This window comes from Belonocnema kinseyi, chromosome 8, assembly GCF_010883055.1.
Source record: "Belonocnema kinseyi isolate 2016_QV_RU_SX_M_011 chromosome 8, B_treatae_v1, whole genome shotgun sequence".
NCBI classification, from domain to species: Eukaryota; Metazoa; Arthropoda; class Insecta; order Hymenoptera; family Cynipidae; genus Belonocnema; species Belonocnema kinseyi.
The window spans coordinates 92999789-93027229 of record NC_046664.1 but is presented as its reverse complement, the minus strand read 5'-3'; the positions used below and the strand labels follow the sequence as shown (position 1 = coordinate 93027229).

The 27441-nt window shown below is 34.6% G+C and overlaps 1 protein-coding gene across 1 annotated transcript in view; it reads right to left on the bottom strand.

The window, feature by feature from the left end:
• LOC117178982 (protein Fer3-like) overlaps positions 1–26545 on the bottom strand; it is a 33682-nt gene extending 7137 nt beyond the window's left edge. The window contains exon 1 of the mRNA XM_033370580.1: positions 26471–26545. The gene's annotated coding sequence lies outside the window, so the exon portion shown is untranslated. The remainder of the gene's footprint in view (positions 1–26470) is intronic.
• Positions 26546–27441: the final 896 nt, after the last annotated feature.

Here is a 27441-nt window from a genome sequence, read left to right as displayed (position 1 = left end):
AGTTCTGAAGAAGTTAGGCCGACTATTGGCCCAACAATGGCTTAAATATGGACCAACGATCGGGGAAACTATAGGACATCTTTCGTTAACGAGTAACGCCGACTACCGGCCCAACTCTAGGACAAAGTCGGCTCAGAGATCGGCATGAAGAGATTTAGAAAGTTCTGAAGAAGTTCGGCCAAATATTGGCCCAACAATGGTACGAACATGGACCAACCATCAGGGCAACTATGGGAAATCTTTCGTTAACGAGTAAAGCCGACTACTGGCTCAACACTGGGCCAAAGTCATTCCAGAGATGGAGAAATTTAGAAAGTTCTGAAGAAGTTAGGCGAATATTGGCCCAACAATGGCTTAAATATGGACCAGCGATCGGGGAAACTATAGGACATCTTTCGTTAACGAGTAACGCCGACTACCAGCCCAACTCTGGGCCAAAGTCGGCCCGGAGTTCGACGTAAAGGGATTTAAAAATTCTTTTTAATAAAAAAGGAAAAAATTTATAAATGAATTTCAAAATATTTCAAGTAATTTTAAGGAAGTTTAAAATATTTGATGAGAATTAGAAAAAGCAAAAAAACTTTCAAGAGATTTTAGATGCTTTAAAATACTTTTTTTTGTGTCCAAGAGATTTTTAGTGATTTTAAAGGATTTTGTGCCATTTCAATGGATTTAATGTGGTTTAAAAAGTAAGTAAAGGAATTTAAAATCTTAGAAAGCATTTTTAATGATTTAAAAAAAAATCAAAAGATTTTTTCATGTAATTTTTTTTTTCTTTCACGTAATTTGAAAGTATTTTGAAGTATTTAAACAGACTTTTAGGAATTTCAAGGGATTTAACCGGAGTTATTTGATTTTGAAAATTTTTAAATTTATAAACGAATTTTAAAAGATTTCAAAATATTTCAAAGACTTCAAGGTATTTTTAATGCATTTAAGAGATTTTAACTAATTTTGAAGAATTTTTGAAGAATTTCGGTAGAATTTAAATTACTTTTAAGATTTTAAAGTAATTTTAAAATATAAATAATGTTCTTGATTTCTTTGAAGTCTGTTTAATATCTTAAAATCTTCGGAAATTTGTAGAAATCCTTTGAATTCTAATGAATTTCTTAATATCGTGGCGTCCTAACGATAGGATGCCAACGCACGCTTTCGACTAGATGAGACTTAACCAAAAATATAAACAATAAAAAGCTAACCGAGAAGTTAGCGCTAGAAAGTTTCAGCTCGCGAAATTGAGCAAGATGAAGCTAGGAGTTGGCCAAAACTGAAAGATGCTCGCTCACTCCATCGAATCATGAAAGTGCTATCTCGAGCGAGAAAAGCATGAAGATAGAATAGGTAGATAGCCCGAGATAGATCTTTCATGATCTGATGAAGCGAGCGAGCACCTTTTAGTTTTGGCCAACTACTAGCTTCATCTTGCTCAATTCCGCGATCAAGACTTTTCTGGCGCTAACTTCTCGGTTAGCTTTTTATTATTTATATTTTTGGTTAAGTACTGCCAAGTCGTGGCGTGTGCATTGGTATCCTACCGTTAGGACGCCTCGATACATATATTAATTTGTTTAAATCTTTTATAATGTCTTAAAATATTTTTGAATTTAGTTTAAATCTTGTTTAGTCACTTAAAATACTCAATAATTATTTGTAATATTTCTAAAATCTTAAATCTTATTACATATATTATTATGAGCACAGCAATATTTTTTATAGAATGGTTCACATAAATTTGCAGACGGCCGTGCACAGCTGTCGGTTATATTTCAGATTTTTTTTGTAATACTTTCAGCTAGGTTAGCCGAGAGGCTTTAAGCGTTAGGAATGCGAAACTTATAGGGTTCGAACCCCAAGGCGAATACAAATTTTCATAGCGTGCGATTATAAACAGTGTAGTGATTTTATTATATTTACTGAACTACCCATCGCATCCTCTACTGTAAGATTAGTTCTATAAAATTTAATGTATATTTTTTTCCATGTAATTGCCATAGTTGGTCCGATTTTGATAATGGATATTGTACCAATATTTGGCTAACATGGTCGGGCCAAATTTATAATTTCGCCGTTGGGCCGACTTCTAGTAGTCATGGTTGGGCCAATCATGGTAGCCAATAGTCAGCAAACAGACTTGAGCCACATTTATCATTTCGGTATGTTGGCCAATGCCTGGTTGGCAAAGTTAGCCCAACTCTGAGAAAGTTGGCCCGACTATGGTCCAATGACAAATTCGCACATGGGTAGAAGTTTGATAAAAAAAACCATTGCCATACTTCTTTTTCAACGGTTATATTCATATATTGTCAGATAATTCCAACGACTGTATTTATGAAAAAATGATTGTTAATAACAATTTGTGTTAAAAAATAAAATGTTGTTTTCGACTACGAAGAGTAGTTTTCCTTAAAGAACAAGAATAGACATCATCTAGGGAGATTCCATAAAGGATTTCTCAGTTTTTGGCGAATTCAGTGGACGAATCTGTTATAGGGCACCACAACTACGATATAAAACACGAAACGTCAGAAAACTCAATTAAGAAAGTCTGTACCACTGAAGTTAGGGACATAATTATGAACTTGAAAAATGTTAAGGTCGCTGATATAGAAAATCTTAACGCCGAAATGCTTAAATACGCGGTGGCGACTACGCGCATACCTTACAGGTTGTGCCAATTGATAAATGTATATATCGAGATAGAAGAAGTTTCAGAGCACTGGAAAAAGCGAATATCGTACCAATATACAAAGAAAAAGGAGATAAAAGCATCTGTAATAATTACAGAGATATCTGCTTATAAAATACCACAAGTAAAATAATTCAAAATTACATATTCGGAGGAGAATAAAAATAATAGAAGAAAATATATGGGAAGTCCAAAGTGGATTTAAGCCAGGATGATGATGTACGGATCAAATATTTAGCTTAAGACAGATCACGGAAAAAAGTTTGACCGTAAGGAAAAAAGTTTTCTGTGGATTTGTTGACCTATAAAAAGCGTTTGACAAGGTAGATAGAAGTAAACTTTGAGAAGAGCTGAAAGAGTGCGAAGTCAGTGGATGGCTCCTATATGCAATAAGAACAATATATGATGGTACTAAAGCTATTATAAGGGTAAATTAGAAACTGAGTGACTGATTCGATATTATGCAAGGTATTAAAAAAGGATGCGTTATGTCCTCTTGACCATTTATTCTATGCATGGGCATGTGTCTAAGAATGGCCCTTTCAAACGAGTAACGAATCTCGAGAGGCAGTGAGGGTACGTGGGTTAGCTTTCGAAGATGATAAGGTTGTTATGGTAGAGTCAATAGAAGACTTGCAATGAATGTTGAGCAAATTGAATACAAGTATGAAGAACATGGACATCAAAATTAACGTCAATCAAATAAATCTTGTGGTGTTTGAAGGAGAGAGTATGAAAAAACAATTTTTAACATCGTCCTAACTGATGAATAAGGATCAAGTAGATGAGTACATGTAGCTTGGTAGCCTACTCACTAGTGACCGAAAGATAAATGGAAAGTTGGATAGTCGTATAAACGAGGGTAAGAAGTTTATGGATAGAGCGGGGCCAATTATCAGAAGTAAAAAATATATCAAATGAAGCAAAAAGGAAAATGCACAATTCTATATTTATAAAGACTGGAATGTACGGTAGCGAGACATGGACCTTCCAAAAAAGGATAAGAACACAATTAATACGATTAACGTTAAAATGGTTAAATGGCAGTGTGACCCAGTGTGACCGGAGACAAGCAGCGGAAAGAATGGTTAGTGTATGTAAAGGAAATTGTAATCAAAAGGGCATAAGAAGCTATAGAAACACAAGAGCTGCGTAAACAAATTCATGCATGTGAAGCAAGCTACAGAGGTATGCCACGACCGAAATGTGGGGCGATAATTAGTTTATGAGGATCCTCACTCGTGGTGATCGCTAGAGAGATTCAGCAGCCATGGTCGGAGCTGTGTTTCGGAACAAACGTGTTATTTAAATAAATAACACGGGAATTCTAGATGAATCTACAAATTCTATAACCCCTTCCTCACACTCCCCGGAAGGGAAATGGCTTAATTGTATAATAATGATTATATATATGTGTGTGTGTCTGCGTGTGTGTATCCAATGAAATAATAAAATATATAATTCTCGCTTTGGCGCCGCGGTATGGCTTGAGCTTTCCTCTCATGACTGATGGCTATTTTGGCAGCGGCATGGACTTCCTATGCCAGACTGACAAAGTACGAAGTGAAAACCGTAAAGAGGAGCACCAGAGCCCATAATTATGATGTAAAGTTTATTAAAGATTTTGAAACGCTTGTCGGTTGCCGAGGATCGTTGGGGATTCCCTGGAGAAACCGCTGGGGGTCACAGCATGGGTGGTGATGGTGAGCTATACGAGATGGTCAGGCAGATTTCACTAATCAAATAGCTGACCAGTAAGAACATCTGCGACAAAGGGTAAAGAGTGGAACATCAACTGTGTCTGCTGAGGATGCTTTGGCTAGCGTTAGCAATTTTCAGCCAACCACCTCAACAGAAATACCGTGGAAGAGCATCAAGGGGGATACCACAATGAAAGAGGAATTGGTGCGTGTATATTATGAAAGTGCGAAGTTTGAAACCAAAATCGACAAAAGATACAATTTTAGAATGAATTTTGCTGCAAAGTATCCTCATATAAAAGAAAGGTCGCACTAAGAAATCTTCTCTTTAAGGTGAAGGACATCAGGACTAATCTACACGTCTGACAAAACTGACAAATGGAGATTAAACAACAGATTTATTTGGCGTGAAAAAACGACGGCCATGAACATCAGTTATAGAGAAAGCAGTGTCACATGATCAAGTAGCGGCAATTGATGTTCTTTCTAAACATGTTGATGATACAGCACCACCACATCCTCCAGAGTCAGATGGCCTATACAATCAGAAGCAGAAGCAGAGGTTCAACAAATAAGAATACGATTAAAATCGAGATACCATGTGAACATAGATGTTATATGTATGTACTTTTTGGCAGAGAAAAATGGACAGAGTGTGAGGAGAGAACATCATCGACTCTTCTTACTTAAGTACACGAATAAATAGGCAGAATTTAGAGGATAAAAAGGGATCAAATATCTGTTAACAGATTGCTGTCGGCTGTTCGAAAAGCTGCTATCAAAATGAAAGTTGAACAACGGCTTTCTATATATAAACTCCCCTTGAAATATGTGGAAAACTAAGACCTAATTGAAACAGAAGGCATATGTGCCAGGGATAATGAATATTATGTTAACAGCGCAATCTCAGAAAAACTACAGCACCTAGAAAGGTACTTTGGTGTTGAACATTGAGACATGTTGAACTAACACAAAGGCATTCTATGCCTAAGATGAACATAACAAATGATCTGTGTGCACTACTAGAATACTTGAACAGAAACGTTTTACTTGTGCATTTGAACGCAACACAAACTGTGTTAGAGGTGCAAACGTTTGTATGCTGTGCAGCCGTGGCAACCGTTAGAACGTTGGACCGCAGAATTAGGCCTACAAATGCAGTCTTTGCCTCAGAAAGGGATCGAGATTCACCATAGAAAATCAGATTGGATATTGATGTCAGCAAAGTAAGGTGAACAATGGGTCAATTGACTCAATATAAAAAAGGAAATAGAACCAGAAAGATGATAAACCATGTTAATGAAATTATCCACCCTTTGTAAATCGAGACATTAACACCAGCAATATTGGCTAAGATTAAAGACTCCTAACGGGAGAGGCTTGATATTCTTACTGCTAGACTGCGTCGGTACAAGAAAAGTAGTGCAAGAATTAAGAAGGCAACAAAATCGAACCTTTCAGGCAGACGAAAAAAAGTTCTATCGTGAACTGAGTGTAAAGCAAAATAACTAGCAAGACGCCGAAGGACCTCCAGTGGAAGACATGACTAACAATTGGTCGGGTGTTTGGGGAATAACCAACAGAAGCTAGCTAGACAATAGCTAGGAATAACCCTGACATATAGCTGACAAACATCAAAGCTCTAGATGTTTTAGCGGTTTTCAAAATAGCAAGTAACTCAAAAGCACCTGGTCCGGACATGGTGCACAACTTCTGGTACAAGCAACTGACGACTATAGACCATGCGTTGGCAAGATGTTTTCAGAAGATCGCGAATACCTAGATTTTGTCAGGCTTTATGACTGTATGCTGCCTAAAAAACAAGGTGCTCAAAATCCATTTGAATTTCGCCCGATAGCCTAATTTCCAACAATTTATCACTTTCTTACTATCTTTCTAACACTGATCTTGAAAGGTTAAACAGGACCGTTTGTGTAGAAATAACGAAGCACGAATGCATCACAGTAATTTGGCGATTGAAAGGGTAGTTCTGCTATGACATAGGATGGGGGGGGGGCGTTGTAGATGTAAAAAAACTGTGTAAGTCACAAGTTATATAGTTGCGATATCACTTTAACAGCAAGCGAGATGTTGCGCTTTAGAACACCACTATCTTTAAAGCGGATATTTACTGCATGCCCTTGAATGGTATCCAATATTTGGCTGAGAAAGGGTACCCTGTATCCAGAAACGGAAGGATTCGTCATTGCGCAACACAAATTATCGCAAACACGTGTTACATCAAGACGTGGTTGAGTGTTGACCGGTGCTGATTATATGGATATACAAACGAATCCATCAAGCACAGTATTCATGGTTTTCGCGTATTCGCTCAAAGAAAATATACGCACAGACATAATGATGGAGCGGTCATTATACATCAACAACTTGCCCTAAACCTAGGACCCTTAAAAGAATGGATACCTTTCTATAGATACATTCCAATGCCCCTTTTAGAAATCAAAGATTACATCTTATATTGAGGTGTTACTATCCAAACGGATCATATATAGTAAATATCGCTAAAAAGAAACGGTGAAGGGAGTCTTCAGTATTTAGAAATAGACTCAAGTACTCTGAATAGATTTGATGGTAACAATATTAATTGTTGTTCTCTGCAAGCCTGAATTCCTTAAATTAATTAATTTAAGGAACTTTAATTAGACAAGGAAAGTAAAAAACGATAAAGAATGGTTTTCCCGTACACAATATTTAAGATTGTCCAATTAAAGTTGCCTAACTCATCAGTTATGTCATAAAAATTGCCCTGACGCGACATACGTCTATCTAGAATTCTGAATTCTAGAATTTTCGTGTTTTCGAGTTCGCAGTTTCGTACTCTTTTACTGGTGGCTATGATGTGGGGAACAACTTCTCTTTGCAAGTTTTCTGCTAACGCAGCACCTAAAATAAATTCCGTAAGAATTCCCGCCACGACTTTTTAACTCCGGATTGAACATGGGTGAAGGTTTTGAATCTGGACGGTGCGAATTACTTATATTCACTCTGAATGTACTACAGAACCTTTAAATCAATTTATTTGACTCTGGAGTAAAATATGCAGCGTTGAATGTATTCGATACTGAGTCGATTTTATACTCTGAAATATTGTACTCTCGACTCCGCTAGCCATTTACTCCTTGACATTTTAATAATGTACATCCGAGCCAATCGACCTGATTTGCAGGGAATCTATACAACCATGATCCAAAAGTATAGCGAGCTAAGGCATGAAGTAAAAAAATATGGAGGAATGTGAAGCATGGATCTATTCATCCTATCACCGTTAGAAATATGTTAAAAATTCAACCACTTTTCAACCACTTTCGTGATTGAAATCACGTTAATTCAGAGAAATGAAATAAAATGCAATCAAATGTAGCTGAAAAATAATGAAGACGTATGTGCATATACCCATGCGCTATGTACTTCCCCTGAAGCCGGACCCCAATGTGACAAAGTCCCAGAACTCCTTGTTCGTGTCGTGAGACCTATTAAATTAACAAAGGACATAATATAATATTTAGGAAAAGAAGCAGCTTTACAGAAGAAAAATAAAAGGTACGTTGAAATAATATGATCACAATAAGAAAATTTCATTCATACTATCGGCACTAATTACTGTATGCTGTTTCAGGTTATAATTACAAAAACGAGTATCGAAAAGTTATTCTAAACGAACAAAAAATTCGTTATGGCAATACAATTCCAATGTACCTTTTGTTTTTCTTCTTTAAAGCTGCTTATTTTTCTAAATATTATATGCACTTTATTAATCTCATGGATCTCACGACACAACCTTACGAAATAACCCATGATTCCTTATTAGAATTCTTGTGGTACAGTTAGTGAATCTCAAAGTGCAGTATTTTAAAGGAATCTTTATGGGTTTTATTTAAAAATTTTGATTATTTAAAATTCTTTAATCAAACCTGTTCATTTACCTGCAAAATTATACTTGCTTTGAAATTCACTAACTGTGCCAAATAAAACTTGTTTCACTTTCTAATTTTTCATGCACACCTAGTGTAAATTTCAACTAATTTCTCGATCATCAGGAAGCAAGCTATTAAAAACCTGTGGAGTGGTAGATGGTAGCTATAAAAAAGCATCTAGAGGCGACTGTTGTCACCTCCAACGCTCGCGGCCGTTGTTTAAGTATAACAGCGGTAAAAAACGAACTCGAAACAACAACATACATCATCAAAAAAATTTCAAGCATCGTGTTAAGTAAACTTATAACATTCTCATCTCATCAGTCACTTGAATTAGTCCGTGAATTTTCAGGCTAATTTTATGCTAAAACCCAGTTTTTCCTTGTATCCTAAAAGGAAGCTTCAGAAGCACTGGCAAGTTGAGGTAGCTTTTTCGGAAGTTGAACTTTTTATGATTTATCTTTACTTATTCTAAGTTAAAATATATGTTTAATATAAAGTATAAAAAAATGTAGTTACACATAGTAAAATTAATACAGTAGATAGGTGGGGCGCTTTCTGGACCAATTTTTTTTCCGTGCGAATAGCAAACTTGTGGCCAGAGCGCAGAAGGCTGTAAGATTGGTTTCGCTCCTTGTGCTGACTAACGAATTACAGTTTTGAACTATCCACACTATCGATATTGAAAATCAATACATAAAAATCATGGGAATGAAACTTTTTAGCCCCAAAAATATGGAATAGGAAATGATATGATATACAATATCGCAATATTAAGCTATTTAATACCTGCTATTCCCGGAATTGAAGTTTTTCACCTCAAAATTATATAATTTATATATTAAATGTTTATGGCAATAATGCGTCATTGAAAATTTCCAAGATCTGCAACCACCCTACAGGGGCGTCATATTTCATATAATTTTAAACAATTTCTGGAGTAAACAAAATTCCATTCTGATGACTTCACCATAATTCCAGGAATCCTTATCTACAGTATTGCCATGCTTCGCCAATCTTGAAAGAATGGAAAAAACAATGATATCAAATTGCATAGAATTCTGTGAATTGTTTTCTTTCAAGCGGGTATCATGTTACATGTATTACTAAGAAAATAAGGCATTATATCGTGCTTTTTTATGCAGGTTCGAACGCGTTTCTCGGTAAAAAAAATTCCATTCTAATGACGTCATCGTCGATTCCTGGAATTCTTATCTATGTGAAATAAATAAATTAAACGTTCTGCTTTGATATTAGCCAACAGAAGCGTCATATTTCATATAATGTTGAAACAATTTCTGGGGTAAACAAAATTCCATTCTGATGACGTCACCATAGTTCCAGGAAACTTATCTACAGTCTTGCCATGCTTCACCGATATTGGCACTATATAAGCGTTACACTCCCCGTGTTTTATCATTGTACTGGAAAACAACCACCGAGTAGGGTTAAAGTATAAAACGCTCAAGATCTATAACAAAGTACAATTTTTTCGGAGATTCCATCAGTTAATAACAAGACTCACATAATCTCAAATAACTTTAAATCTGTGTAGTGTTTTTTATAAGTATCGTCAGTTAATAATAAGACTTGCATAACCTCAAATTACTTGAAATCTACGCAGTATTGCTATAAGTGTCATCAGTTAATAACAAGACTTACATGACCTCAAATAACTTGAAATCTACACAGTGGTTCTATAAGTGTTCGCTGATTCCATTTAAAGCTAAAAATGGATTTCGAAAATGTAAAAAAGTTCTATAAATCCTGAAGATGGGATATCAACTTATACTCGAGAAGCAATCCCCAGAAGTTGATGAAATTAGATTGTGAACGATGGATGGAACTAAAAACGTCCGGATATTAAACAAAATACTGAAAAAGAACATTCTGCTATCCGTGGGCCAAAAACATGCGATTATGACGTTAATTGATCTGAAGACTGCAAGCAGAAAATTCAAGAAATTGTTCAAAACAGGAACTGGCATGAGTGAAGCTCCGAAGAAACTGAGTGAGAGGGCGAGTTGGGATGATGTAGCAAGTGCGTTTCGAACACGATTAAGAACGGGATTTATAAAAAAGTTAATTCATAAAGATTTACATACATTTTTGGATGATTGTAAACGCATGTGTATTCCGTGAATTAAGAATGCAATTAATAATATAGGTAATATCAAAGCTTACGTTGAATTCACAGGTATTTTCAAGGCATTAGTGGGAGGGGAGGAAAAAATCGAGGCAAAACGTGTTTGCACTAAAATAAATTCTATTCTAACTTCTACGAATATTGGTGGATGGTATGAGGATAAAATTCGTCAACAAGTTGAAGTTAAAATTGAAGATTTAAAAACATCATTTTCTGGTGGAGATTAATAGAAATTGTCAGCTTAACGGTTAACATAAATAGATACGCCCCTTTTCAAGTTGGAGCTTCAACTTTCACTGAATTACCTGATTTTATACAGAGGAAAAAGCTGTGGTTAATGTTAAAAATAAAGACTCCTATTGTTTTCTCTGGTCAGTAATGGCAGCTCTTCATTCTGCTGAAACCCATTCTGATCGAAGCTCTTCTTATCCTAAGCTTGATGATTCAGAACTAAAATATAATGACATCAAGTTTCCAATTACTCTTGAGGATATTCCAAAATTTTAGAAAACGAACGGTTTAAGTATAAATGGGTATGGATTAAAGTCTGATAAATACAGTAAGAAAGAGGAAATTTTTCCAGTTTTTATAAACCAGGGAAAATCTAAAAAACCTACTATTCACCTTCTTATGATTGAAAATACTAACTTTGATTCAGATGTAAAAGTGTATCATTTTGCCTTAATCAAAAATCTCTCTAGACTAGTAAAATTATGAATAACAAAAGATCATTGGTGCACTTACTTTTGTGACAGGTATTTGTGTCACTTTAAATTTGAAAAATCTCTTGAAAAACATAGAATTGATTTGATAATCTGAATAATAATTGCACATTAATACTCCCCATAGAAGAGGATAACATTTTGAAATTTGAAAATTATAAATAAAAAGAGAGGGTTTAATTTGCAATATATGCTGACATAGAGTGTTTGTTAGAGCCAGTTACCAATATGCATGGAAATGCTTATCAGAAACATATACCTACAAGTGTTGCTTATTACACAAAATGCAGTTTTGATGAAAACGCAAAAGTTTGTCATGTCTGCGAACATGATATAAACAAAGATGATGTTAAACATCGGGATCACCACCTTTTTACAGGAAAGAGCGTGGCTCAAGTGACTCACATGTAATTCCCATAGTATTTCATAATTTATCTGCCTACGACTCTCACTTTTTCATCAAAGAATTGACAACAGGCTTTGAGGGGGATATCTCATTATTACCTATCAACAAGGAAAAATATATATCTTTTACAAAATGGGTGCAAAATACAAAAGATAAACTCAGATTCATAGACTCGTTTCGATTTATGCCAAGTAGCCTCTCCAAAATAGCTTCAAATCTTAGCAATGATGAAAAATTGATTACAAGGAAATATTCAAAAAATGATGATGAATTTGAATTATTAATAAGAAAAGGCGTACTTCCATACGGTTATGTTCATAATTGGCAGAAATTAGATGAATCTTGTTTACCAGCAAAAGAGGAATTTTATTCTAAATTAAATGATGGGAGTATTTTAGATGAAGATTATAATCATGCGTGCAAGGTGTGGCAAAAATTTAACTTAAAAACGTTAGGTGAATATTCGGATTTATACTTGAAAAATGATGTTTTTTTCTTGGCATTCATTTTTGAAAGTTTTAGATGTCACTGCATTGAAACTTATAATTTGGATCCATTGCACTACTATATAGCACCAGAGCTTTCTTTCGATGCTATGTTTAAGTATACTGGAATTGAACTGGATCTATTAACAGATGTAGAAATGTTATTACTTGTTGAAGGAGCAATAAGAGATGGCGTGTCTCAGTGCTCTAATAGGAATGCGAAAGCAAATAATAGATTCATGGGGTCGAATTTTGATGAAAATGTACCCGAGTCCTATATCACTTATTTCGATACAAACAATCAATACGGTAAAGCTATGAGCCAATCTTTACCCTATAGCAATTTTAAATGGTTCAATGATCTTGAAAACGAACCAAATTTTTTCAACATTTCAGATGATGCAGAAATAGGTTATATTCTTTAAGTAGATTTGGAATATCCTGAAGAACTCCATGATTTTTATAAAGACCTACCATTATGTCCAGATCATTTTGTACCTCCTCTTCCAACATCTAAAATCCCGAAACTAATTACCAATTTAAAATCAAAGACGAATTATGTTCTCCATTATCAACACTTAAAACAGTATTTAAAAATGGAAATGAAGCTTGTTAAAAATCGTCAAGTTTTAGAATTCAAGCAAAAGCCATGGCTAGAAGCTTATATTGATTTGAGTACTGATTTTAGAAAGAAAGCAAAAAATGAATTTGAAAAAATATTCTTTAAACTATATTTGGTGAGGACATTGTGATAATTGAAATGACTAAAACCAAAATTAGATTCAATAAGCCCATCTATATATGCTTCACAGTTCTCGGCATATCAAAGATGATAATTAACGACTTTTATGATAATTACATGAAGTACAGATTCGATGAAAAAACAAAATTACTCTACATTGACACAGACAGCTTCATTTTCCACACTACAGGACCAAGCTTTTATGAGTATATTAAAAAAGATTCCGATAAATTTGACACCTCAGACTATCCACCCAATAATGTATACGAAATTGAATGACGAATGCAACGGGAAAATTGTAACTGAATTTGTGGGGCTAAGGTCTAAATTGTATTCTTATAAAGTGTTGGGCGAAGAAGGGAAGAAAAAAGCCAAAGGGATTAAACGGTCCACTTTGAGGACAAATACGTTTGAGGACTATAGGCAAACTTTGCTACATTATCAAGCTCTTACTCGACCTCAACGATTAATTCGAAGCCTTAAAATATGAAGTTCAGTCCATTGAGCAAAACAAGATTGCCCTCAGCTGGCAAGATGAAAAGAGGGTGCTGCTTCCTCATACAACCGACACAATTCCATGGGACTACAAAATACAATCACAGGAGGCAATGGATGTTGATAAAAACTAATATTCATTTTCCGAAAAAGAATTCAATTCTCAAAGAAAAGTTGAAATTGTATACAGCGATTATTAAAACTGTGTGTGTGTGTGGGTGGGTGGGTGGATGAGCGTATGTAAAAACAAGAGCGGCGACAAGCATGATGAGCGATGTAACATATGAGTGGAGGAGAGAGAGAGATTATTTGAATTATTTGAATCTAAATTGGTCTCTTTTCTCATTTATTTAGCACAATCTGAAAATCCTATTTTGTTAAGAAAGTTTGCTTCTTTTTTTCAAAAATAAACTCATCTGCTCTAATTCACAACTGAAAGTTCCTTCATTCTTTCTGCTGTTGCTGTTATCGAGATGCAACTTGATCCGTCGGACGTAATCTCCCAACGCTGAGAACGATATTCCTTGAAGCCGCAATGCCAACGATGTGTCCACTGACCTATCTGGTATTCGCACTTATGATTATTTATTATGTGTATACTTATGATGTGTATACTTAAAATACTCAATTTCATACATCTCAGGCAATTGTCGTAGCGAGGGACATTCCAAATGGAGCATGTCCACAATTTCAGACGATATTTCCACAAAATGCTTTAGCCAATTCTTCTTTTCTAATCCCTTTACATAGATTTTTGTTGCATCATGTAAAATCTTCCCGAGTAAAACAGATACTTGAGAATACGGTAAATTTCCCGAATTCCAAGGTATTCCGTGATGATTGTGCTCTGCCCAAATGTTCATAGATTTATATTTTGGCGGAACGTCCTTCCACGGGCAAGGTGATTGAAGGAGAAAAGAATATGGCTTTTTGTCAGTCCCATCATTTAATAGTAATATAGCCAATTCTTTCAATATAAATTCATTTTCTGGTAACTTAAAGCCCTGCACATCCACCACGTACTCCATTTCGCAAGCAACTAAACTATTTCTACCTGGTTACAGCATTTTTATACCAACTTTTTCACCACGCCACTTATCGGTTTATACTCAAGTATAGAGGAGAGTACCCAAATATGAGATACCAACTCTGTTTGGCGTGATTGTCGGAATTCTATGTACTGAATTTAAAAGTAATATAGGTCATTTTAAAGGAAACTTAGTTTGTCATAAGAAGCTCGAATACAAAATTTTATTAAAAAATTTTTTTTATGCTGAAAATACAAAAAATGTAAAAAAGGGCTTTTTTCAAACTTGTCAAACTATTCTCATAATATGACATACCCCAGGAAATAGCTAATAAAATGCAAAATAAAGTATTATTTTTAATGAAAAACTTCATTCTATGTTTCCGAAGTATAAATTTACTGCTATTTAGATATATTTACTTTTTGCAGTAGTCACAAACACTTTGGGTAACCAATTTCCCTCGTGCAGCCACAGTGTTATAAAAACCACAGGTATCTCATATTATGAGAACCACACCTTGCAACTATGCACTTACTATGCCTGACCTGTACAATGAAAAACTTCAAAACTATCGATATTTTTCTACTTATATATTCAATCCCCATCACTCCAGGCAAACTTTATTGCTAAATACATATTTAATGAATAATAAATAGGGTTTAAAGAATTCCCTTTCAAGAACTCAACCACCATCGATTTCACAAAAAGTTCGCCTATAATCTTTAGAAGCCCAATGAAAAATGGACTATACCACGAAATTACTCTTTCTTCAAGGGCTACAAGTTAGTGATAGAACCAACAGAGTAGGTCTCTTAGTTAAGCTGATACCCCGCTTTCTCATATTACGAGAATATCTCATATTCGAGTATTCTCCTCTACGACATGCAAAATTAGACAATATGCTGATGTTTAAGCGGAAACATTTTCACTAGTTTGAAATTCCAAACGAACGTCAACTGGCCCGTATTTCAGCGAATCATTCTGTTTAGAGCAGTCAATCACTACTAGAGGCGCATGATCTATAAATTCTTTTCTCGATAACAATGGTTGTGCTTCTTTATCATAGTAATTAGCTTGAAAGTTTGTATACATTTCATAAAGAAGAGCGTACTGATTTCGATTAATATCAAGATGCAAGTTACTATAAGGATGGAACTGATCATTTAAAAATAGTTTTATATTAATCAAATTGCAATGATCAAAGTTGCTACCGTTTCAAGTGGTATTATTTATTCTGTTTTTCTGAAATCCTAGTATAACATATCTCGGTTTTTCCAATTGTGTTGAGGTTTTTACAGTCCAAATATGGTTTGAAGTCGCTGGAACTAGGGGATATTCATATAGTTCCCAAATTTGAAAACTTATTGGAATAGGTAGATAATTTTCAATATATTTTAGCAACTGAAATTTTCGTGAATCAGAATGTCTAACGCTAGGCAATACTCACTCTATTTTATGGATTTGAATTTTATACTGATCAAGAGGCGCTGTTTAAAAGACGGCATTTGCATCACTTTGTAACCTTGTCAAAATGAGTTCATGTTTGGCATTGACAATGATTTTGTGATAGTCTTCAGTAAAACTTAATATCATGCTAAGAGGTATGGCTACGTCAAAGTAGCCAGTGATGTTTGTTAGTGATTGATTATTATTATTTAGATCAAGCCAACCAGTATTCTGTATGTAACGTGATTGTCCTGAATTTAGAGATATGTACGTAATTTTTCATGAGACTAGTCAGACCAACATTTTTATTCTTATCATTTTCTATTGCATTGATTTCATATCTTGCTTCTTCAAACAAATGAAAGATGGCATTAGAAACGAAAGATGCATTTGTCCCTTGTGCTCCATCAGTTTTTACGATTCTTTCATGTACGTGAAGTGAACTTTTCCTCGGCAGGAGACACTGGTCCTTATTCTGAACGGCGTTCCGAATTTCATCACTGCTGTTGAAGGTCGATGAGGCATATGGCTGATACGCATGAATTTCACAGTGTGCACTCGACTCATCAAAGATCATTGGTGCTTGAATATTTTAAATTTCCCCTTCCAAAACAAATAATCAATCGTTGATAGACAAATTGACAGGTGCAGATGCAAACAATCTTAAATCTCCTTATTCTCTTCTTCATTTTCTGAGCTTCAGACTTCGACTTTTTAGGAAGAGTGCGCTTTGAGGTGTTAACCCTTTGACTGCTCTCAGTCGACTGATTAGTTTGTGGCATTGTGCTGGTGTATTATAACCAAAGCCAATCTTCGTGTTGAAAAAGATACCCATTATTAGTGAGACTTGATGTGTAGTCTGATTGTTAAAACTTCGCCACGAAGATTGACCAAATGTCCGTCTTGATCAACTATACGGAGCTGCATATGAGCTATTGTCTGCACGGCGACTGGTAAGTAAATGACATGAGATGGTACTTCCACTATCTTATATCCAGGTGGCACTAAAAGGAAAAATTCATGAAAAGTATGTACTTTTTGAGCATTTATGTATGCACCTGTAGTTTTGCTACACTCAATTCTCAAAGAATCCACTTTTATGTTTGATACCGGTTGACCAGATTCATAAGCTTGCTTAGCTTCTAGTCTGCGTGGCGAAAACCCCAGCAAATGACCGATGGAATCTATGCGTTCGAAATTTATACCGTGACTGCAGTAAACTTCACTTTTTAAAGTATTATTGTTTGGCTTAGTATGAATTTCAATGCCCTTCCTTGCCAAACATTCTGTACAGAGCGCCTTATGTCACTAATTTCATAACTTCCTGTAGGTATTTCAATTATTTTATCGTTGACATAAAACTTATTTTGACCACTATCTACATTGAGTATCGAATTAAAGGTTAGAAATCCAATGAAATCCAAGCGTGTAATTTTTATAAGGAGACAGCTCAATTGGAGGTAAATAGTGCGTTTCCAGTATTGAAGAAGTTCCCGATAATGTAAGGGTCAATGAATCATCCATGATGAAAGCTGGCCTTCAACTGACTTTATATTGCAAATTTCAGCACTTATATAGGATAAACGTACTCTTATATTTTAATTGATTACATAGAAATTGCAAACATAAATGTCCACACGCGAATGTATCGTAATTTTGATATCTCTCGTCATTATACTTTATGCTACCAACACCCAAATACTTAAACAGATCCGAAAGGTAATAGAAGATTACGGAAGCTATCAAAATAAATTATTTTACCCAGTGGTAAAAAAGTGGAAAAAAGTATGTGATGAGCAAAAAAAACAAGAGCGATTATCAAAATGATAACAATGATTATAAATTTCTACGTCAAAACACATTTATTTACCCAGGCACTTATGTCGCAAATAAATTGTTGAAATACGTGAATAACGCGCCAAAATTTCCAACATAAAATTAAAGAAATTTCTTGTAGCTTAATTTAAAAATAAAGAATTGATAACATTTGTTCGAAACAATAAGGAATCAGCAAGTTAAATAAAAAAAGGTATGAGAGGTGACATTACATCGATAATAATTAAAAATTAAAACTCTAATATACTTTTTTGCGGAAATATTAAACACTCAAATTGTTAGGACTTGAATGATTTATTATTATCAGTTATTCAAAAATTACGCAATGTTCTACTCAGCGGCACTAACCCCGGGGAGTATAAACTTCTACTGAGGGATAAAGATTTCTTACAGTGGTGGGAGGGTGGATCGAGAATATTTTATATATGAATGTTTTTAAAACATTGGGAAACAGCGTTGTTTCCTTATTTAGTTTTTATTATTATTATATTGTAAAATATGGAGATCGAAATAAGAGAAATGTTTAAATGACTCGAAAGTGATCTGAAAATCTAAAAATAATTTAAATTAATATTATAGGCTGAAAATTATGTATGGAATCGAGCACATAGCTAGCATGATGATAACTTAGACAAATCTGTCTTATATTTATAAAAAACTGTTTAGGCAAAATTTATTAACAAATCTTTTTCTACGATATATTAGTTGTAATCGACAAAATTAATCAGGATGCGTTTTTGCATTACTTATAATTGCCAATTTGAAAAAAATGATTAGTCATTGAACTCTGTACTACTTTTTCTCCAAATGGAATTTTTTGTATCCGTTTTATTTATACTGGGGTACAGCAAATCGTGCGAATCATGGATTTGTGCACGTTCTGTTTTATTTCACTTTCTTTACTTAATTATTTTCCCTTATTTTTCGTGCATTTTTAGTTAATTCATTTGCACAATATATTTCTTAATTTTCGGGGACCCCCCACCCCCTCAAAACAGGTCGGTGGCCGCTACAGGGAGAATACAAGACCTATTCACATTTCTTCTTCCACCAGCCTTCATCACAGCTGCGTGTGCGCCTCTGAGTGCAGACTTAATAACAGTTTCAGCATCATTGATTGAAATCCTGGACTTTTTAGCTGCAGCGACAATTTTTCTCAATGTAGTTGTAGGTCTCCTATTCTTGCTGAGACCTATTCCCAATTTTGATTTCGCTTTCATCGCATTTGCTATTCCCCAAGCAGTCAAATTTTCGCCTATCCCTGCGTCCGGATCAAGGACACGTTTACAAGCTTTTCAGCTAGTACAATGTCAGCTGGGTTTCTAGCCTCTATATTTTCTCTATTTGTTGAGTTGGCTATATCGTGCTCTTTGCAAGCAGCGTCCACGTCTTGCCTGAGTCACGGTTCGCTTACGACTGACTGTTTTGCTTCTGTGAATGATCATATCTAGGAAAGGGATACTTTCGGACTGAAGGATCAACCTATGTAACCAGTATATTTATAGGTTTTCCAGTCAGTCTTTGTCAAGATGTAGTTTAAAGCACAACAGTGTACGAGCAATATTTTGTGGGCCTTCCAACTGTGGAAAGATAAATGCTTTGCTGGCTCTACTGATACATCCAAATGGATTGAGATTTGAAAATATTTACATCTACTTAAAATCGCTAAAGCAAACAAACTAGGCATTTTTGGAAAAAGTCCTTCAATCAGTAGATGGCGTTGAGTACAATCCTGCCAATAAGTATGAAGAGGTTATAATGCCAAGTGAAGCGAAACCAAACTCAGTAATCGTATTTCATGATGTGGCTTGTGGGAAACAAGATAATATAAGAGCATTCTTTTCTGTGGGCAGGCACAAGAATGTCGACTGCTTTTACTTGAGTCAGACATATGCTCATATTCCTGAACATCTTGTACGCGAGAATGTTCATTTACTTGTGTTATTTAAGCAAGATGAAATGAATCTTAGGCACATTTATGACTATCATGTAAATACTGATGTGACTTATTTGCAATTTAAAAATGTTCGTTTAACTTGCTGGAATAATGCAAGTGTGTATTCGTTGTAATTGACTAAGATATCAATCTTAACCAGGGAAGATATAGGAAAGGTTTTGATTGTTTCATAAATCTGAAAAATATATACATGTGTAATGATCAACATAAAAACAGTCACACCCTAGACGTTGATGCATCAAAATGTCTTCACGTCAGGAGAATTTTCAAAAGCAAAAGAATATTTTGCATCAAATTGCTAGAGCTAGTGAATTAATTCGACGAAAACATAGGTTAATAAAGTTGGGCAAAGAAACAGTTGAGCGCACATTAAGTGACACTTTTAAACCTATTGTGAATCTACTGGAGAAAATTGTTAGTGGTTTCAAGAATATGAAAAAAGTTGAACCAATTAGAGGGAAAGCAGATGTAAAGAATAGCTGAAGAAAGTATTGATGGGGACGATAATTTGTCATATAAATCAATTAGTGACGATGAGAAAGAAGCAAACGAGACTTGTAGACCCACTTAAATTAGAGACATCAACTGCTAGTGAAGTGGAAAATAACTCAGAATCACCTATATCTTCATGGATTGATGATGATGATGTAAACAAGTATCTCATATTGTTGGGTGAAAGAAGTAGAGAACCCGATAATGTGTATGGAGTATCAAAATTAACGAAAGATAAATTAATGATTGGAGATTCTCAGATAAGTTGCAGCCAGAACTATATTCATGTGGGTAATTTGAATATTCCCAAAAGTAAAGGCTTGTCTGAACTTTTATTTTAAAAAGTACCTCAAGAGTCCTCTATAACTCCCAGCGGTCTTCAAAATTATAGACAAATTGTTATTGCAACAAATGCATATAAAAAACATTATAAGCCGGATGGAGACATTCGTGACAGTAAGCCCTTTAAATATAAAAACTTTATAATGAAATTAATTCCCCCATCTCCACCAAAAAATTCAAATAGGCGAAGTAAAGACCGGAAATCATTATCAGGTAAAATAAAATATCAGGAAATAAGCTATTTGTGAAATGGTTAGGTTCTGATAACTCACACAATGGTTGGATAGATAATTCTAGCTTGTAAGTATCTTTTGTATTAATTTTAAGTTTTTTTTTCTGAATAAAGTTGATTCTTTTAAAACATATGTATCTTTTTTTTACCTACACACCTACCTACTCTTCATCTAGTAAATGAAAAAAGGTGAATTTAGTTTAAATTACATTTTTATTTAGATATTTCTTACAAACAAAATACATGAAATTTTTAATTTATAAAGCTACTATTCACGCATCTGAGTTCTGATAATTTCTCCATCACTTCTTCACACACATTTTGATTATAAAAAGTAATCATTTCAAGAAACAGAATTTCAAAACGCATGAGATTCGTAAATATAAGTTTTTTCATTGCCCTACTCTTTAAACTCGTATAGTTTTTTCGTATACAAGATTTTACACTTTTCACAGATGATGATTTCACTTTACACCAGACACTTTCGGCGATGGTTTCAATGATGACCTCCTTTGTACGTTGAAACGGCATAACATTCAGATCTAGAAGATACCGGTCGACACAAGGGCTGACTTCCTGAAGAACAGCAAACGTTGTTTCTTGCAGTACAAATGGATAATATTTTTGCGTTTCTTGAACTTTCTGCAAAGCCACTATATAATTTCCAAAAGATATAGTCATGAGTATATGGAAATTTCCACAGTCGATGCATGGTTGCTTCTCTTGGCCATCAAAGAAGAGTGTCATGAGGTTGAAGTAACTTTTAAATCATTTCCACTCTTACAGATTCAGGGTCATACTTTCACGAGGGTGACTGGCCTGGAGTTTCACTGCTGAGGCGAGCTTTCCGTCTTTTTTGAATTCAGCACCGACAATAATTTGTTTTGTGAATGATGAAATCAGGTTGTATGTGGTCGCATGTAACATTTGATTTCGTCGAGTGTACGGCATGATTCAATGGAGTTGAAGCGTCCACCCAAACATACTATTTCAAGATGCTGATCTTCACAGGCTTTCTTCATTTGCATAAACAGATTTGTATCCTCTTCAAACAGTTTTGCCATTCTTTGAGGCAGAAAAACAGAGAATTTGTTTTCTATGATTACAAGCGTTCTCATTCCATATTTTGTTTTAGCCTCCTTAATGTCCGTTATTTCATATCCCTTGTCAACTTCTAGGTCTGCCAGCTTCTTTGTTGGAAGAAAATCTTCACTGCGAGCAATTTTGTTTCATTGTAGGAAGTCAGTTTTTTTCTTCTTCTTCACCGCTTCTTCACCGCTTGTTATCTTCAAGATTCACACTTTTAAATTTCCTGGCTAGAGTTTGTAAATCGGTTCGCACTTGAATGACTGTTTTTAGCTCTTTAATGTACTTTAGGAATACGTTTAAACGACTTTTTAGATCTTGTTGTTTTACTTCTTCACAATCTGGCGTCCGACAACAAACTGAAGAATTTTGAAGAACCAGCCTCCTCTTATAGACGCTTGCCCGCTCAACCAGATTACTAGAGGCTTTTGCGTAGTATTTTACCATCTGATGCAATAATTAACATAATAGTGGAAAAAAATAATACGTCTTTAAACGTTTACTCAATTTACTTCACAAAGATAAGGTTTCCAGGAATCACGATGACGTCATCAGAATGGGATTTTGTTTACCCCAAAAATTGTTTAACATTATATAAAATATGACGCCCCTGCCGGAAAATATCAAAGCAGAGCGTTTAATTTATTTATTTCACATAGGTAAGGATTCCAGGAATCGCCGATGACATCATCAGAATGGAATTTTGTTTACCGAGAAACGTGTTCGAACCTGCATAAAAAGCACGACATAATGCCTTATTTTCTCAGTAACCCATGTAAAATGATACCATTTTGAAAGAAAACAATTTTCAGAATTCTATGTAATTTGATATCATTGTTTTTTCCATTCTCTCAAGATTGGTGAAGCATGGCAACGCTGTCGATAAGGATTCCTGGAACTATGGTGACGTCATCAGAATGAAATTTTATTTACCACAGAAATTGTTTAATATTGTATGAAATATGATGCCCCTTTCGGCAAATATCAAAGCAGAACGTTTAATTTATTTATTTCGCATAGATAAGGATTCCAAGAATCGATGATGACGTCATTAGAATGGAATTTTGTTTACCGAGAATTGTTATAATATCACGAGGGTGGTTGCAGATCTTGGGAATTTTCAATGACGCACCATCGCCATAAACATTTAATACATAAATTATATTATTCTGGGGTGAAAAACTTTAATTCCGGGAATAGCAAGTATTAAATAGTCTAATATTGCGATATTGTATATCATATCATCTCCTATTCCATATTTTTGGCGCTGAAAAATTTCATTCCCATGATTTTTATGTATCTATTTCCAATATCGATAGTGTGGATAGTTCAAAACTGTGATTCGTTAGTCAGCACAAGGAGCGAAACCAATCTTACAGCCTTCTGCACTCTAGCCGCAAGTTTGTTATTCGTACGGAAAAATTGGTCCAGAACGCGCCCTACCTATCTACTTAATACACTGGAACCGCATTTATGTCCGCCGTCAGAGAACGTAAACATTCACTTATATCCTCCCGGAAGTGGATCCCACCAATGCTACTCAGCGAAGGGGAAATGGCCGCGCTGCGCTCTGATTGGCTTATTTGTCACGTGGTACTGCGAGGTGGTGGATGCCAAGCGGATATAAATTAAAGTTATGCAGCGATATAAGCGCGAGAGGATATAATCGCGGTTCCAGTCTACCTAAAATGTTAAATTGCCTAAATTTAAGACCTCAATATCTGAATTTTAGATTTGAATCTTAAAATGAGTCTAATCTTTCTTAAATTGAATTCAGCAATTATTTACATAAAAGTGAAAAAAGTAATTTGATTAATTAAAAAATTTGCCTAGCATAATACATAACAATAGATAAATAAATAAAATGATGAAATAATAGGATGAATTCCAGTAGAGCAGTCAATTCCTAGTAAGGCAAATAATGCCACGTGTTAGTCGGACGCGAAGAACCCAACAACATATTGTTCGATGTTGACTGCTCTTTCAATAAAGCCCCGAATTAATTAAATAGATATTAGCTAACTTGATGGTTGACGCAAGGCGCGGGAGTAAGCGCCGTATAAGCATCGTCCAATTTTAGCGTGTCAAATCGGATCTTATTTGCTTGAGTAGCATAGGGGTGCATAAATTTATTAATATATCTCCTGGTTGTTCCATACAGTGAAGTAGGGGATTCCCCGCTCTAGTTGCATTCTTCCCTTTTGGACGATTTCAAACCGAACAGATTTTCCGCGATTATCGTTTCTGATTCGCCATACGCTTCATTTTACACCATTATGAACTGATAGACGGCTGACTTACTTCTTAAATTTCAAAAGTCACTACTGTAATTCAATATACTTGTTATTCCTACAATATAATTAATTTCAGTTTATAGATTTGTTTTATTATTAATTAAATTCCGACCAGGAATCACATTTAAAGTTTTGAACAATGTGATATTTTCTATTGACCGTTATAAAAAGACAAATATATTCGAATGTCCATCCTCTTCATATAAACTTGTAGTTACGATATCTCATGTACATTGTTCTCGAAAAATTGGTTCTGACTTTTAATATCTGTTTTCAGTTTGTTTATCTATTACACTATAGGTAACAGGATTTTGCTTATCATCAATGGATGGGATATTTCAGTTTATTTTTTCCGCAGAATACGAGCGTAAAGGCGAAAATGTTTTATCTTTTCGCATTTTTAGGCAAAACTGGTTTACAAAGTTTCATGTGATGTTGAACATTAAATCTTAAATATATCTGAAAATATTGATGCTACGAAAAAAAGAAGTTGAGTTTCAAAATCAGCACTTCAAAATGCAACAAGAAATACCATAAAAGTCGAAGTAACACGAATGTTATAAAATTTTCTGGCTTAATGTTAACAAACATTACGAATTTTCTGTACCACGTCAATTTTATAAATGAAAATTTCCAAATAAATCATTTTATTTTATGGTTAAATTACACAATTCTATTTTTGTACCGACTCTGCTATACGGTAACGAAACATGGACCTATCAAGAAAAGGTTAAGAGTAAAATTAGCGCGATTAAAATGAAATTCCTGCGCACAATATGCTTTAAGAAATGTGGTGCAGAATATACACTAGTTGCCACATGGGAAAGAATTCGGTTAAGATGATTCGTGCATGTTGAGAGGATGAAAGATGACCGACTAACGAAACAAGTGTATCAACGCAAAGTAAATGGCAGCGTGCCCAGAGGCAGACCGCGGAAAGAATGGTTAGAATGTGTGAATAAGACCCTAGTTAGAAGAGACATAAGAAGCCACCGAAACACGAGAGCCTGCATAAAAAAATGCATGAACGTAAAGAAGCTAGAGAAGTATGTCAGGACAGTAAAATATGACGACAAATAGTTAATAGAAATAGTGTCCATAGAGTGAATGGCGCCTGAAACAAAAAACTTTGGATGCTAATGGGACCGAGTGGGGAGCTTCACATGACGAGTTTGTGAGGCTCTTTATCTGGGTTGGTTGCTAGAGAGGTTGATCAGGAAACTGGGCCGGAGCAATGTTGCGAAACGAACGTATTACTTAAATAAGTACCACGAGAATTCTAGATCAATCTAAAAAACCTAAATCTCCTTCCTCACATTACTCCCTACCTCACCGTGTGAGTCACGCCTACCTTGAAAGGGCAAAGGCTTAATGGTATAATATTATTCCAAAATGTCCCTACACGGAGAAACTCTTGATCGTAAAATTTGGCATTATAATATTGATATTTACAAAAGTTCGATGGTAATCTAGGATATAGCCGAAAAAATAGTATTATCGCCTCAGCCATAGGAAGATATATACATTTTCCATTGTATTGATTAATATACTACAAAACTAATAATTGCCATTTATAGTTAGAAAATTTCATATTTTTGATGCAAGATTGAAGTTGAAAAAAGTGATATTCACTAATTAAATGATAAAACCGTAGTTGCAATAACTAGCATTTAAAATAACATAAGTTGCAAAACAGGTAACAAAAATCACCATTCTCAATGGGAAGCTGCAATGAAAGAAAAAACAATTGATTGTAGTGCTACGCGTTTCAGTACCAAATGACGTCATTACACGCGCCGAATTTCATGAGGATGATAAAATTCCTTAACCTTATAATTTGTTTTATCACAGGGAAATAGCTCCGTTCTGCTACCCCGGAGAACCCGTGTTCAATTCCTGCCAGGGCTGATATCTTCTAATAAGGTTTTTTTCTCTTTCAGCTTAGAATAAAATATAAATATCTAATTGTATGTTTAATGTATAAAATGTATAGTGCGTGAAGGGAATGCGAATTTATTTTTATTTTGCTCTTTCGACCATAGAAGTTTTTCCTATTTTCTATGGGAAAAATTAGAAATGCGTAGAATAAACATAGATAGAATGTTTTTACTATTCTGTTTTTTAAACTTTACAGTCCAGCTTAGGGATTATAGTAAGTTTCTTTTGGTATAAGTGCAGACACTATAATGCTGATGAGGCGTCAATATTTGCAGATTTTTGGGTCTTTTTTTATATTTGAGACTCTTGGATTGCATACTTTTTGCCTGGGTTGTGGATTTATCATTTTTATCATCTGCTTTATTTTTTCTTGATTTTTTAGACATTTTTTATATAGTGTAAATTAGTTGTCCTTTTAAAAAAAATTTGCAAGGTCTACCAGCAGAGCAATCAAGACAGCTTAGAGAATTAAAATAAACGTAATATGGCTTACACTTACTCCAACTGTACTGATGAATTTTTCCAACGCCAACCAATGTTTTCATTTTATTGGATAAAAGTTCATCGAATTTTTCGGTATTTATTAAAGTTACTGATGAGACATGAATATTCTTAACCCGTTGTTTGACAAGCAGATATAAAAGATTTAAAATCGGGAATGACTTCTCCATATTTCACTCCATCATCACAAGCACGTTTCGTCACCTCTCCTTTTCCATCTGTGGGCACCTTTCCATGTTCCACGTTCCTAGTATTAATTTTGTTCACAGTTGTATTTTCAAAGAAAAACTGAACCAAATACTCTGGCAAATTGTTTTAATATCAATAAAAGATGTCGAGTATAAGATTTTATTAGAAACTGTAATATTTTCATAATGGAGCTGACTTTTTTTACTTTTTTCCGCATACCGAAAGTTTGTGCCTGGACTATAATTTTAAATAAACTTAAAATTACTGATAGGCTTCAACTATTTTAAGGGATTTATTCCATTTTGGAGCTGTCCGAATTTTTTGTACTGACTGTTTTGTAAACAAACCGTTCCAGCTGCTGAATGATTTGAAATGGGAGCAATTTTATCGACCTTCTTTTATATAGTTTGAGGCTCAGTCTTCGAAATAATGTCAGTACAAGGCGCCTGAAGGCACCGAGAAACTTGATAATCATGAGAAAGTATAATAAACAAAATTATTTCAAATATGATGTGACAAATTGTATCGCTTTATATAAAAACTTTAAAAGTGTTTTTTGTAACAGTGTAGAACTTAAAAATAAACTATATACTTAAATTATTCAAATAATATAGACGATGGAATGTAAAATTAACGTAGCGAAATATATTTTACGGATTTGCTCAAAATATTTTAATTTGGGACAATTGCAGAGCTGATATTTTTGATATAGTTTTTACGCAATAGAGTGTAAATATTGTCTGAACGGTACACTTATTTCGTTGTAAAAAGTTGAATAAT